We start from the raw sequence: 16,589 nt of genomic DNA on the forward strand, positions 1-16,589 counted from the left end.
ATCAAAACATTATGGACTGAAGTCTAACCTCAAGCATACAAGGCAAATATCTATTTTACATCAAATCCCTATTTTGCCTCTCACAGTTTGTGATATATTTGTTCTCACTTGCAAAATCCCATCAGATATTACTTTATTAATCTATTAATTTTTTTTTGCATTAATAAGAAAAGATATCAGATATTACTTTATTAATCTATATCTATTAATTTTTTTTTGCATTAATAAGAAAAGAATAAGCAATGTGCTAATGGAATTCATAGATTATACTAATTTGGGAGAAAATTATTTTAGATTACCATCACAGTAGTATACAATTTCTTTTATAATTCTTTCCATTTTACTCACTTATGCCCAGAAAAGCCTAATCATATATATGTATATGTACACATATATAAAATGTATGACGTATCTGATTATAGTATTATTTAATTCTTATTTTATTATAATAAGACATTTTTGAACCCTACTCTGTAAGGTTAACATTGACCCTATTGGAAAACCATGTAAAATTGCTGCAATAAAGAGGAACAGTAACTGTTACCTCTATTGGTGCTGAGAGCCCCTGATTGTGACACCTGAGGATGAGACAAGTTAATATATTAAAAAAGCTGATTTTGCCTCAACCAAATGACTTGGCAGCAGCTAGCAGTGTAACAGACTGCCACATGCAGCCAGACCATATATAGTTAGGCAAACAATAAAAATTATGAATGAAAGAGGAACTTGGGCTTTGTCCTGAGAGATACTGCAGCTACACTTTGACAGAAAATGTTTGGGAAAAAATATCAGTGATGCTTAACCCAAGATGAAAAGCCCTCACCAGCCAGCCTGTCAGGGTTGTATTCCAGGGTACTCAATAATCCATTTTATCTGACTCCAGCTGTCGTGATCAGAGGCCAAGCAACAGGTGTCCCTCCCTGGAAGGAAGGGTCAGGGCTCAAGGAGATTTTGTAAAGCACACACATGGAGCACAGCTAACAGCTGATGAAGACACCATGTTGCAGGTAGGAAGAGCTCACAAGAAAGTGAATAGAAGATGTAAGAATGTTTCTAAATAGTGATGCTAAATCTATATGCACTAGAAAAATATATCATTTTTCAAGGTATCTCAATAGAACTATTTGTGTGTCCTGCATATGATTAAGAGACTGTCATACAATGGGAAGGGAACCTGAGGAAAAAAAGAAAAATATCTTCTAGAATGTTTCTATCATAGAATGTGTCTATTTCAAACATTCAGTTTTAATCCAGTATTGTGTTGAGACTATAATTAGAGAAAAAGGTCAAACCTTGCTAAAATTTACTCCAAAATACATGAACATTTGCAGCTCACAATGCCTTTCCTAACATTTGCAGAACCATTATATACTGGGCATTTTTATTCAGGTTTTTTGTTTCTCCTTTTGAGCTGAACTTCCCTAGTTTTGGTTTGGCTTTGTTTTTTTTAAAATATTTTTTCATTATTATCCATACTGCTTGTCAACATTTATGACCTTAAATGAAGAATAGCTTCAGGCAGAATTAACTCAGTCATGATACTTCTATGCTGAAGCAAATCACCAGGAAAATTAACACTCATTAAAACCAAAAGTGTTTAAAATCTAATATCTCATTGGAAAACTGTCCATTTACTAAAACCCAATTAAAATGCAATTAGCTTTATAAGTGATGTATATAATATCTAAGAAGGTCAATTGCTCTGCACTTTATAATTCTAATTTGTTTTCAGATTGTCTACTGAAAGAAAATTTAGAATGGCTTTTAAACTTTTCACTCTTAGGATACGTAACTAAATGTTGCCTATACATAAATGTTTTTTATTAAAAACAAAAATGTTAATAACTCATTGTGAATAATTCTACATTTATTTTTCTGTTCTTTATGACAGCCACTAATGGTATAATTTTTAGTAATAAACAATCCTCTTTCAAAAACACAGAAGTAATTATTTTAACCCAAATAGATCAGGATGTTCTAACTTTCAAAGACATGCAGTCAAACTGTAAATAGCTATCAGTGGGAGGATAGACACCTGTTTGATGATATGATTAATTACTTTCCTGTAGGTACCCTTTGCTCTTTATTGACCTGTGAAAGAACTGGGCAATTAGCTGAGAAGGATTCCTACATTCCACATCTCTTACATGACTGGACAACACAAAGCACGGCTCATATACTAATCTGATTTGGTGAAAATTTGCTATATTATAAATCTTTTGTACTAGCTCTTGATAATAAAAATACCAATTTCAAACACATGTTATGTTGTTCAAAATATGAAAGAAATCTGCAACAAAAGTCAGTGCAACCAACTTGCTTCTCATATATGTTATTTTAAAAATTATGAACCGCCTTGAGGAGGAAATGAAATTCCCAGCTACCTCTTCAGTGAGATTCCAGTGTAAAGTATTTAACATCCTTATTTCCTTTCTACTTGTGTTAACAGGGTTTGTTCCTTCCCTATGACTGGTGGGCTGAAAAGATATTCTCCCTTCATTTGATACTCATATTTGAACTTGCTAATTCTAAAGTATGTAAGAAAAAAATATTTCCATTCTTCTGCTTCTCTGTATCTGATAAAATGTCCCCTTTCCATCCATAAATAGTTCTTTCAATTTAAAATTTGTCTTGCTCTTATTGTGCTTAAACTACTTTACTTAATTACCTATAAATCAGTATCCATTCTATTCTCTTCTTTTCATCTGTATGAACATATTTTTGTTGTTCTTTTTCCCCTCCTATCAATGGGGGGTTTTTTTCTATAAATTTTCCTATCAAATGAGCAAAGTTTTAGCAAAAGCAGTCTCTGTTTTTTGAATTATGTTAGGTTTTGGGTTGGAGTTTTTTAAGTTATTTTTAGTTATTCTAGTGATTTAAAAAATGAATCAAAAATAATTCTTGTTGGTACTAAGTTTTCTTGTTTCTTAGGCAGTGATTGTAGATATGCTATTTTATTTACACTGAGCAATTCCATCAAGGAGATGATTCCTAGCTGGTTTCATAGCTGAAACTATGTGTTTCAGCTTTTTAATAAAACATAAATTGGTGTATTTTCTGACTTCACTGCTCATTTTTATCAGGGAAACATCACAGAAAAATTACCCTCTGGTTTTTTGTCTGGTAAATTATAACTACAGAGCAAGCTGTAGTTCTCATGATTGGAAGAATTAAAATTAATATTATTTCCAAAGTGTTTCTTTTTTCTCTCTAAAAATATTGGACAAATTATTTGGTGGTTTCAGAGATATGTATGACTTCTAATGTGAATGAATTTTGTTATGGAATGGTCAAACCAGTGTGAAACATTTTTGGATACTTGCATTTTTAATGTTTGAATACCCTTATGATGATCAAGGTAAAAGTGTCTTAGAAAGTGGGGTTATGTAGGTTTATATATAGATAAAAAATAAAACCCAATATTCTAACCAAAGTCATACACTTGACTCTAGACTTGTCCTATACCAAACACACCTGGGTGCCAGCCCAAGCTCAGCCACAGGTTCTGGATGTGCTCTGGAGCACGGTGGAGGAGGCAGTGGGGGCCCTCCTGCCCTGCACAGCACAAACATGCACAAGAAGGGAGCACCAGCTCCTCAGGGAATGTTCTCCATCACCTCTCACAGTGGTGTCACTCACCTGCCCACCCCACTGCTCAGGGCACGAGAGCCTGTGCCTCCAGGGGCTGTCACCTGAGCACAGGGCAAGGCAGATTTGAGGGCAGGTTAGGGGTGGTGTTCCTACTTCTTACTCTTCCTTGAAGACAGGACACATGCACAATCTGTCTATATTCTATGAAATGGAAAACATTCCTGAGAAGTAGAACTTGTTTCTCTTTAATGACTTCAATTTTCTAATGAGATAGTTGGTTTTCTTTTTTTTTTCTTTTATTTCCCCCCACCCTGGTCTCTCATGGAAAAGCTAAGGAGAAAAAAAAAAAAAAAGAAAGAAAAACAGATTCATTTAAAAGCAGATAAATGTATTGAAATTAATTGATACTTTTGTGCTTAGCATTTTAACTAGAAAAGTATTGCTTATACCTAGCTTATACTTATTGCTTATACCCAATCAGAAAATTAAGACATAAGTAAGCAAAAAACCCTGTAAGTCATTATTACCTTCTAATCTGCATAGATAACTGTAAGTACTCTCATGGAGGGCCACAATTGATGAAGAACTTCATTATTTTTCTAGTTTTTTATTTATATTGTTATTAATACTTTTAATGATCTGGACAAACAGAAGTAGATATCAAACACTTTTTGTAATCTTTAATTAGTGTCAAAGCAAGCCCAGGGTGTGAATAGCTTTTAAGGGAAAAACACATTGTAAGTCTAGATCTATTAATGCACTTTTGACTGGAGTCAAAGTTGACAGTTTATTGCAGTAGTGGTATGTATATAAAATTTATATTCACAACCCCAGAAGAAGGGTTTGGCTTAAACAGATCAGAAGTTCATTTTTTATTTCAGTTGACTAATACCCTTGGAAGAGAGCTTCATGGTTGCTTTATTCGATGATAAATTTGTAAGAGTCGTTGCCTGTAGGAATGTGGTAGATGAGAGGAATATGGACAGAAATAAAATCCAAGCAGAACAAAAGGTCCACAGAGGGACCTCTCTGACAGTTAAACCCCCTTACTGATTGATGGAGCATTCAGTATCTTCTGTTAGGAGATTTGTACTTGGACACTGTGTTTTACTGTTATCTTGTTACACCAACTTCTCAAAGTAGGGAAAAAGAAATAGTCTCCTTACTGTGCAACTTTGGTAAGAGAAAGGAAATGGTTGAATCCATGTGCTCACAATATCTGAATGGAAATTCTAGGGATTTTCATGCAAAGTGAACCTTACATCTTCATAGTACTTTTCCAAGAATAAGGTACTTCATACAGTAGATAAATATGTTTTTCTATTACCATTACTATTCTGACTGGTGATTATCATGCACTAATATAGAAATGGGGTTTGGATGTCATTGCAGAAGTTCAGAATGAAAAAGCCTTTCAAAAAATAAGATATATGACCTTTGGATTTTAGATAAGTTGGAATACAGAACTTGTCATATTTCCTCTGTAATTGTATATATGATAGAAAATATGCATGGAATTTAAAATGACATCAGCTAAAAATGTATTCACATGCTCATGAAAGGTAATTAAAACTGATACTATGACCTAACTGGAAAAGGGAGGACAGGGTGCATGCAAGAAAATTTAATGGAATATTTAAGTAGGGATTTTTAAAGTGCTGAAATAGATTCTATTTTAAAAATAATTTTTAGTTTATTCTATAAAATTCTCTATTGATACCAAACACATTTTATTAATTTTTTAAAGGATAAGTCATGGGTAGCAGAAATAGGATTTTAAAACTGTGCTTATTTTCTATTATTTTAATTTTGTATTTAAGGACCAAAGCATATTTGAATAAAGGAAAACAGGCATTCAGTCTGAGTTGTGATTGCTGAAGAGACAGAGGGCATCTGAACCTTTAACCATTAGAAATGTTTTGGAGCAGATGAAAGAAAGTATGTAAAGCGTCCTGAGTATTTTAATTTTCTTTGTTTCTTGAGTATTTTGTAGAATTAAAAATGTCAAGATATGATGTGTGGGCACTGTGGTGAAGGACACCACCATTGAGGAAGGGCAGTGAGAGGCAATGGCCAGATCAAAAGCAGACATTTGGAATAAAACAGGTTTATTCAAACATAAAACATTGTCATGCCTTTGGATACAAATAGAAAATTCTAAGAACTCTAGTTTCTAACATTCTTTATCCCTTTGCAAAATAAACCTGGAAAAAAAATGAAAAGGAGATCCCATGATCTCTCCTGCCCAGAGCTCATGGCAGATTCCAACAAACTCCTACAAAGTTCACAAAAATCATATAGGAAGAAAGACACCTGACATTTGTAAAAGTCATGTAAAATTTAAGACAATTTTTGATTATCGGGTTTTTTTTGTATATGGGAGAGGATAGCCATATACTGGTACCATAAAGATATGAATAAATACACAGTGAATATCTGTTTTATTGGTTTTGAAACATATTTGACCTGGGAAATGGTAGGATGGTAGTTGAATCACAAGGAAATATATAGTCTAAAAAGGAATTTGGAATTCACTAATAATGCCCCTCCTAATTACAAAGAGTCTAAAATCCTTGGGAATGAAAGCAAAAATATGGTCAAAATTCAATTTACCCTCAATCAGGGTAAAGGAAAAATCTTTGTGTCAGGAAAAATCTCTACTCCTTGCTCACCATGAGAATGGCCACAAGGCAGGCAATGCCCTTTCAAAATCCAAAGCCGCTTTGCCTTTGAGTCTTATTTTGTGCCAAAAATTTTAAAGTGTCCTTGATTCCTTTTTGTGCTTTACTGTTGAACTTCTCCCACTCTGTCAAAGCTCTTTCCTTACAGTTTCAGGGCTTTAAAGCCTCATAATGACCTTTCTAGTTGACCCTGACCCATTCTTCATGCTATCATGATGTAGTGTCATAATGCTTCCGTGAAGTACAGTCCCTGAAGGGGTTAATTCTCCCCTGCCATTCAGCTGTTAGTTTCTCCTGAATTTCCCACTGGACTGTCACAAAGGATAACAGAGATGTAATAAAAAGGTCACGCAGGTGCTCCCACAGAATATGTTATCAAGTCCTAGCAGTGAAGGAATGTGAGTAGGCCTATTTGAATGAACAATGAAGATACAATAAAAGAGAAGCTGGGTTACAGGCAGCAGGCAGGTTTGCACTAAAAGAGTAAACAGGATTTACTGTATTCAAGGAGTCTGAAAAATTACACTCATTAGCCATGTATCCAGTAAATCGATAATACCATTATGTGTTACAATGAGAATTAGCTTTAACAGCTATTTCATACAACTCAGCAGGGACTCACAGCTAATTCAATTTTTACTGCATTGTATTCACACAAATATTCCTTCAAAATGGTATTACTTTTGGTTTGTCATTCATCTATTTCCTCACTTTACTCAATACATCTAGGAAAATAAAATACAGCTCTCAAAAGGTGTAGCTGAAACACAAGGTTCATTGCTCCTGCACCTTGTGTCAAAACACTGAAGACCAAACCTTTGTCTTGCATGTTCTGCCACTAATGCCTTCATTAGCCAGTCAGCTTTCTATTCCACAATAGATCAATGCCAGCTCCCAATGACTCCTTAAAACAGGTCATCCATGAGGACTGCTGCAGTAAGGATCCTTCTGCCTACCTCTCTCCCTGATTTCCCTTTATCAGAGCCTTCCTGGATAACTATTATTCTCAAGTGCAGCAGCTGCAGGCTTAATTGGGAGCCAGCAAATGAAAGCAATTTTGTGTTCACACCTTTACTGGGCTTCATGGCCTAACTTAGTAAACAAAGGAAGGAAGGAGGGAGAGATAAAAATGGATGCTTTGTCAAAAAGTATCCAATAAATATGGCTGATGTGGATAGAAAGATAGAAAGCTCATATTGTATGGAGAAAGCAGAATAAAATAGTGAATTGTGGCAAGGCAATACAAGTAGGACATTTAAGAATTTCAGTGCCCAGAGACTTGTGGCAGAAGTCTTAGCTTTTATGTGAGAGAAATCAGGACAAATATTCAACAGACCATAACCAAAAGAGCCTGTGATAACGTGCCAACAGCCTTCTGTAGGGTCATTTCCCTTGGTAAAGACATCATAATAAATTTAATTTATTATCTAATTTTGCTTCTTTTACTCCATGAAGATATTTTTAGCAGAAAGTGATAGACATAGCAAGATATTTTTTTTGTGTCAAAGAAACCTCAAACAATTTCCAGAGAGAAAATGTGGAAACTAGAGAGATTGAGGGAGGAGAATCACACATCTTTTGTTGCATCACAACTGTTGCTCTTTAAACTTTATCCTATATCTGAGCATCATTTCCTCTAGACAAGTGTACAAGGTACTAAATCTTGAGATATATGAGATTACTAAGTCTTATACAATTGTAATTGAAATTCACATCCTCAGGTAATTTCCAGCATCCTAGTACATGTTGCAAATGAGACACACATGCCAAATATGCAGCCCAGATTAAAAACACTGCTTCACAATGTATTTATCTATGACAATGCTAGCGAATCCTAGGGAGTTGCTTCTTTTTCTAAAATTTGAGGTTCCCTGCATTCCTTCTGGGATTTTTTATCTAAAATGCATTTTTGTACCACTCTAACTAAATAATTGAAAAACTTGATATTTCCTTTGAACCCAAATCGGAAATCTGTACTGGATCAAAATGATCAGTGTTTAAAATTGACCATTAGAGTTTCTTTATTGAGCTCTTTATTTGTGTGAAAGAAGTTGATTGAGGAAACTATTCCTATATGAGAACAAAAACAGGATAATCACTGCCGGTGATTATTTGGTCATTACTGTGCATTGCAAAATAATCCTTTTTTCATCCTTAAAAAAAATAGTCAAATAATTACTTGTCATATGCCATACAGTGCACACAGGTTTTATTTGGAACTCAGTGTCCTCTCAGTTTTTCACCTATACAATTATTCTTGGGGATCCGGGCAAACACCTGAATTCTCAAGTTGCCTCTTGCAGATTCTTTGCACATGGTTGTGTGTTTAAAGTTTGACTGAATAATAATAAAGTAGTTATTAGGTAGTAATGGGTAGTTAAAATATAGGAACATGTGTGCAGTTTTTAATGGGAGTTTTTGTTGTGGTTTGGGTGTTTTCTTCCCCTGAGGAAATGCCTAACTGAATGGGGAGGCACTCGATTGAGTGCTTGAACTGGTGATTGTTTCAATTGAAAACAAAGTTGTAGAAGGTCAGAATGGGTCACTTGTATGATACTGTGTGCTTCTAAATTGGCTGTGTTCTTGCTGGTTTATTAAGAGCTTGGTTTAATGTTTGCCAGTCTTTTCCATATAGAATGTTGCTGTAAGGGGCACAATATCAAAATGTGTAAGAAGTTGTCCTACCTAGGCAAGGCCCAGAGTTGTTGTTTATATTTTGTCTTCAGTTTTCACTGAAAAACATTGCTTGTTATCAGAAAACTGAGTACATCATCAAATACAATTTATTTAGTTTTTGACAACTGACATCTGTGCAAACTATGTCACTTCAACTGAGAGCACTAATAAAAGTAAATAAAGTTTTTTAAATGTTTTAAAAGAAGACAGAAATTGCAAGTAATTTTGAGGGGAGCCATGATGCAAAAGCCTAGAAGTAGATGAACAGCAGGAGGAAGAAAGAAAATAACAAGAGTTTTCAATATGCATTGTGAACAAACCCTTCTGCCACCTTGTCCTTTTACATCCAAAGCAGCCTTTTGGGACCACATCCTCCCACATACAGAGGGCAGACTGTTATTTGACCAAGACAAAACAACAGAAACCCACAAGATGGTTACATGCCTATTCCTCTTCTGTCTGCATCACTCTCCAGTTTCATGCATTCATTCTTCTGCAGCTGCCTCCTCTCATCTTCGAGGCTACATCAAGGCTTCCTGCTGCCAGGCTGGGGCGAGACATCTCGGCTCAGACGTCCTGGAGGCAGAATGAAGGCACCCATGAGTGATTGAAGGTAACAGATAGATGGACTAAGTGCTCATTAACAATACGTGTGCCTATGAAAAATCTGGTGCCCCAGGCCAACTGTCCATTTGGCCCAACCCCAGCATTTAACAGTTGCTCAAAAATATTTGTATTCCATTATAGTTAATTTTTCCCACATATTTACTGTAAAGGATTGCTATAATGAGTTCCAGCTTTTGAACTAGACTGACCTATCATGTCAAAATCAGAGCCATGTCAGCAGAAGCTGGAGACTTTGTGAAAACTATGTGTGAAGCCTGCTGCACATGATGTATTTCAATACAACTTTTTTCTCTCCCCGTGTAGCCAAACTCACATCTGATGAACTCAAGATATTCTGAGGAATGTGTGTGCAGTGAACAGCAACAGAACATGAGGATGGCATGCTGAGAGACAAATCATTGTTTTTTCTATTAAAATATGTACAAATACAGCACTACAGAGATGAGTGTTTCAGTTCTTCGCCTATTCATGTTTCTTATACCTTGTTTCTGGGGGAAAAAAATCAACCTAAAAATGAGCCATGCTATTGTCCTATTTCTTTAGATCTTATTTGCTAAAGAATAGCTGACAATAAACAAAAGACTGGGGGCTGGCTTGCCAGCTAGCCAAATTAATTACATGAAATGATATGACTAAGATTCTAAGACTGCTACAGCTTCAGAAAATACGAGCAGTGATCAATTATGTGTGAATTTCCAAACATTTTTTATAGATCTGCACATAATACATGAGTATAATTCTGTCAGACTTCCATCTCTCAAATCACTTTTTTTCCTCTCAGGCTCTTGGAATAGCTTTTGTCATGTGTAAACCTAAGAAATTCATTGTAAAGGCATGTCCTTCAGACAGCATTTGTCTCATCCTACCTATTCTAGACACTGGTGAGAGGCACTGGCCTTGTTGCCAGCTGCTCAGAGAGCTGCTCCCTTCCAGGTCTTGGGTACATGATCTCTATACTCCCAGTCCATGCACGTCAGACTCTCTCATCCTCCCTGCAGGAGGAGACAATGTAAACCTTCCAATTTTATTTTCTGTGATTATGCTGGGAAAAGCAAGCTGAAAAAGAGAAAGGTTTGATGCTTGAGGTATTTCTTGTGTTGTGTAGATGCTCAGAGGCTCCAGCAGCAGTTTCTTGTGATTCTCACAGCCCTGTTTCCAGCATAGTCTGGCTTCCCGCTGATGGAGAAACTGGGAGGTGACTTCTCAACCAGGATATTCCTCCTGAAGCTTCAGGCAATTTTTTTATTTGCTTACACTCAGTATTGACAGACTGTAAGTCAATATTTACTGGAAAACTGTAAAAGGAGCAGAGGTTGATGTTCTTTTAATATTTCACAACATTCTAATTAGCATAAAGAAGCTGATAAATGTCACAAGATGAAATTTTACTTCAAACACAGGTATTTAATCTCTAATAAATTCTGCTTTGGTCCATTTTGTGCTAGCAGATGTCAATAGAAGGGGGAATACTACTAGATTTCTATTAAAGCTACACTGATAGCTTTAACAACTTCCTCAGGATGTGGCCCCTTGCTCCATAGGCAAGGGAACAGAGTGGCTCAAGAGTCTGCTTTCCAGGCTTTGGAGTCACTCTAAAGCCAGCAGGTTATTTCCATGTGTCATAGCAGTCCAGGTCTCTTGTGAACTGTTTGTGATACCCTTGCAGCCTTAAAACCTAGGGTCTTTTTGTTTGAGAAATCATTCCCCCCAGAACCATACACAGGTTTCACCTCAGAGGGGACTGTGGACAGAAGTGAAAGTCAGAACATGAGTTCCCTGCAGTTATCTCACAGACTAAAGCTGTCCCAGGTCATCTGTGTTTGAGCCAAAAAAAATCACAGACATTTGGATTAAAAAAAGGAAAAAAAAAAAAAAAAACAGAGGAAAGTTAAAAGTTCAAATTTAGAGCATTGACAGTGTTTTCAGGGATAGTGTCATATTTCTACATTTTCTCCTCTGTTCGCAAGACTTCATGTAAAATATTATCTGTGTTGGGTTTTATGATGGTACCAGCTCACAATAAATACTGTGTATAAGCAATTGATAATTTCATTTCATAATTTCTTTATTTTGACTATTTTTTTCTGATTTAAGCAAAAATGATTTCCCATATTTTATAAGAAACTTTAATTAAAGCTCTACAAAAAAGATACTTTGATCCCAGGTTGGCACTTTCAAGGCCCTATAATAGCACGTATAATAGTAAATACTAAAATACTGTCTAGTATGAAAAGTTTTCCCTAGAAACTTTTCTTGTGTGTGTGTGTATAACCAACTGTTCTGAAGCTGGTTTCTACCACTTTTTCAAAACAATCGCGCTCTTGTCTTTCCATTCATTACACTCCTATTTTTCTTATATGTACAAGAAATGCTAACATTGGACATTAAATTTAAAAATATGACAATTGTTTAAACAAAAAATCTGTGCATAACAGTCAAACCACAAATTAAAAAGGAGAATAAAACGTAATCTGGTATTTATTTTATTGATGTAAAATAAAAAATAGTCAGAAATACCTCCATCATCCCAGCTGCACACATCCTGGAGGACACCACCCCTGACAGCCACCTCCTCCCTAGTCATGTCTCAGGGCTGTGCCACCTTGCAGACAAACATAATCCATGTTGCTTATGGTTAGGTCAGCATTTGGGTCTTTAGTGACGGCTGAGGCCAAGTGGGCAGCTGGAATGGGCACACTAACAGTTTCCACTTCAGAGACAACATGTGGGTAGTTTTGGTTTTTTCTTTTTAAGGTAAGTTAATTTTTTAAAATGTAAATATGTAATTATGTAGCTCTCTTTACTTTTGCAAACAGTCAGGTACTATGGGAATTCAGCATGTAAGTTTTTCTATTTTACCTCTGAACTCTCTCTACATATCCTGCTATCACAGGCCTTAGGCAACTAGAAGAAACAGGAAAAAAATTAAAGTAAATAATCAGAAGACTGTATGACATTAATTTTTATTTAAAATACACTTTGTAGATATTCCTTAGAGAGCTCTCCAGAGTATCTTGTCATACTGTGAGATTTTCTAAGCACTGGTAGATTTCTAATGACTGATAGAGAGTAGTATTATTTTCCAAGTGATCAGTGTGGTTTCCTTTCATCTTTGAGTTTCTAGGAAAGAAACCCCTAATTTAAAGTCTAATATCTTTCTTCTGTTCCCATACACAGCAGATGGCACATGCAACTACATCCTACTTTGTAATTCCTATGTGACATTTATTATTCATCAGAAAGGAAGTTAAAAAATATTATCTTTGCAGCTTCTGCTTTGTCTGGTCATATAAATTAGATAAAATATTGCTTAAAAGAAATTGTATTTGAAAGCATAAAAACTATTAAAAGTATAGCATAGGGGCCACCCAGTGGGGCAGCAGCTGCCAAAGCATAGTTCAATGAAGAAAGCAGAGTTTGTCAAAACAAAGTTGTTGACAATATTGTCTACTATATATTTTTCCATTCATATATGATGTTTCTTCATATAGTAAGAAGGAAATTGGAGAAAATTCAAGTACCAGTGATCATATATTCAAATACACCCAACTTTCCCTTTCTTTGAGGTCTCAGAATCATTTTATGTGGCTTTACAGTAGTTCTTATTATTGCCTCTTTCCAAACTGCAGGAAAGGTTTAAATAATAATACCTGTAAATATAAATTAAAAGGAAAATATTGTTATTCAATTAAGTTAAAAGTTGTTATATAAATATGTGGAATTCTGGGACAGCTTTCCAAAAGAGGTTTCTCTGCACAAGTAGACCTGAAAGGTTTGGAGTTACCCTTATGAGTTTTTTTTTTCAAAAGTAGGAATACAGCAATCAGGATGGTCACATTGACCTATATAATTCTGACGCTTCAGGTCTTCACTCACTCTGTCTTTACAGTGAATGAAGGGACCATTTCTTTTATTTAAGCTTACAAGACTTCTTAATTGATGAAATTTGAATTAATTTTCATGAGGCTTATGAATGCTATTATTCAAAATTTTGGACTATTTTTGAAATTGACAGCTATCTGAGTAGTATAGTGTTTGGGGATTTTTTAATTTTCAAAGTAATGTTAACCAGTAAGAATGCAGATTTCCAAACCTCAGACTTCAAGAATATACACCTTACATATAGTCCTTTCAAAGTTTATGTAGTAATAACAAATAATTAATGTTTTTTTACAAAAAGCAGTATACGTTTTCAATTTGAATAATTTGTTTTTTCTACTTCTGTTTCCTTCCAGTTCCTACCTAGTTAGTGAAATAACTGAAATTTACTTACTTCATTATTAAAAAGCTACTGACAGATGGATTAAGATGATCATACTCTTCAAATCTCCTGAAAGTAATTTGCCTTTGAGAGATGGAAAATAAAACAATAATTATTAGTCCAAGGATTTTGTATGTTAATCTAATTAAGAATCCAGACTTCTTATGTCTTGGTTGGAGTCCTATCCTAGTAGCAAAGTAATTTATAGTTCATTTCACTGGATTTTTTTTTGCCATCTGCCTATAAAAAAAAAATAGTAAAAAGATTTCTATAGTACCTACAGTTTGCATCACACTCCACTCTACATCATATTTTTTGCTACTACATCCAGATGGGCTGCTCATTTGCTATGTAGTTAATAATATTCTTCAGGCCTCATCATAGCGAGGGAAAAACATTTGTAGTATATCTTGCAATTTTTAAATAAATTGTTTTGATTTATACAGATTGATCTTGTCCCTTCCCCTCATGAACTTCCTCCTTTTCCCCACCTTTCCCTATATCACTTTCTAATACAGTACCTCAGATAGTACTGTCACTCATTGTCTGATAGAAATTCTGAGAGATTTCACTGGAAAAATGCAATATTTCATGTCTTTATTTCCAGAATATTAAAATTCTTAGTTTTATTGGTGTTTATGCATATTATTTTCTTACTAAATTTGATTGATTTCAAGATTATTTAGCTTACTTATGGTCAACTGTGTTACTTCCAAAAAATTCTCATCTGCTTGGTAACAACTGACCTTGTATTTAATATTTTCAAATATTTTTGTTTTGAAAATTTAGGATAAAAAAGGATTTAGTCATTTCCTGTAAAGCCTACCTTATGAACCTTCTTCAGAGCTGGGTCAAATAAACCACTTTTAATTTGGTTCCATTTGTTTTGGACCATAGGTTTTATTAAAAAATATTCAGTAAATCTTTTGGTGAAGGAAATATTTCCCATGCATATATGTTTGGATTTTTTCTCTCTCAGCTTGCCTGTACGTTTTCTACTCATCAGATTTCATTCTAATGATGGGTAGGGGGCAGTCTAAATATTGTTCTTTTATCCACTGATGATAGGCTGAGAATTGAACATGCTGATAAAAATTCCTTCATCTGTTTCTGAAGGCATAAAAAACTCCAGTTGAACCAGGCTAAACAGAACATAGGCAAAATATCTGCATTTGATTATATGAAATCTGTCTTTACATCTCCTTTAGTATGATGCCATTCTTTGGTTTTAGTCCTATAGAAAGGAAAGGAAAAGCCTTGTTTAACTCTTCAAAGATAACTATTACCACCAAGTAATAAATTAAGCTTTTAATGCTTGAAAGATAGAAAAAAAATCTAAAATTTTGGTGTTTCACGGCTTCTGCAGAATATTTCTTTATTTAAACAAAGCCTAGTCTTGCCAATGGACCCAATTTTTTCTACAAATACTGACATTCACTTGTGAGTAGCAAAGACCTGCCAGAGATTTATGGTCCTTTTCATTTTACCCTTTGTTCTTCCCATCTAGATTTAATAGTAATGTGTTTGAGCCACAGAGATTCTTAAAGAGTCCCTTAGCCCCTAAATTCATTGGCATGTGGGCAAAAAAATCAAGACAAAATGGATATTATCATTCAAACACAAATGATCTTCAGTTTACAGCTATTGTAAGTTCTGCTTCCTGGAAAGTATTCACTTTAGAAAACATGTGTTCAAAATTGGTTTTGGATTGTTTTATATGCTCTGTATTTCTAGAAATTCAGCTCTTTGAAAAATGCTAATTTAATTGAAAAAAGATCTCTGAGGCACATGTACACTAAGTACCTTCTAAGTCTAATTGGAGTGCAATGGCTCAAAGCAATGTCCTCCCTGTGCTGGTGCAGTGCTCTGCAGCCACAGATCCAGATCTGCACTCAGGCACATGGAGCTCTGAACACAAAGCTGCCTTCCAAATCCATTGTTTTTTGTTCCCATAATAAATATTCACAGAGAGGAAAAATCTATTGAAATGAAATTAAATAGTTTCACAGGATTTTGTCTTTCTATCCCAGCAATAATCTGGCCTTTTTGTTGAGGCTTTATTGTTCTCAAACATAATTCTATATGATTCCCATGCAGATGAAACACTAACACAGATGATAATTTAAAACTCTCCTTATTATTCCTCATAAGAACTTCAATAAATCATTATAGTGTTATCATTATTCCGACTTGTTTTGACAAGGCTACAACCTTCATGTTTCAAAATGAGTTAGGTCTGAATTTATCTAAGCCCAGGGTACTTTATGTGTTCTGAAAATGTCATGAAATTTTCACTGCCATATATCTTCATAGTGCTAATTTACCGCCAGAACCATATGTTTCTAATCTTAGATTACAGCTGTATAAAACACTCAAAATTGTGTTCATTAAAAGTATTCCTGTGGTTAGGTCAGCCTATCTATATTTATTTTAGGTATGAGGTAGAGTTTTTTATTCTATTGCTAGTTGTTTGGTAGGGACTTTGGGACACACAGGAATGGAACAGAGGAACTGAGAATAAAAGCAAATGTGAGTACAAGATATTAGTTTTGTCCATGAAGAAAGTTCATATTTTTATTCAATTTTTAAACCATTTTTATTGTTTTTTATGCATTGAACATTTGCTCAATCCCAAAATATAACTTTAATGTTGGCATGGAAAGAAAATGCCAAAGGTGGTGCTTCGAAGTGTGTATTGCTTTTCATAAATATTCAGGGTTATGGTTTTGGTTCTTTTCAGGAAGTTGGAGAAA

The 16,589-nt window shown here is 34.8% G+C and overlaps 1 long non-coding RNA gene across 1 annotated transcript; it reads left to right on the top strand.

The window, feature by feature from the left end:
* The first annotated feature begins 939 nt into the window (after positions 1-939).
* On the top strand, positions 940-10,006 carry LOC120497366. The gene is made up of 4 exons (XR_005626488.1): positions 940-1,007; positions 2,450-2,533; positions 9,448-9,561; positions 9,879-10,006. It is a non-coding gene; the product is annotated as an uncharacterized LOC120497366 (long non-coding RNA).
* The last annotated feature ends 6,583 nt before the right edge of the window (positions 10,007-16,589 follow it).

Source organism: Passer montanus, unplaced genomic scaffold (assembly GCF_014805655.1).
Source record: "Passer montanus isolate IOZ18808 unplaced genomic scaffold, ASM1480565v1 scaffold13, whole genome shotgun sequence".
Classification (NCBI taxonomy): Eukaryota; Metazoa; Chordata; class Aves; order Passeriformes; family Passeridae; genus Passer; species Passer montanus.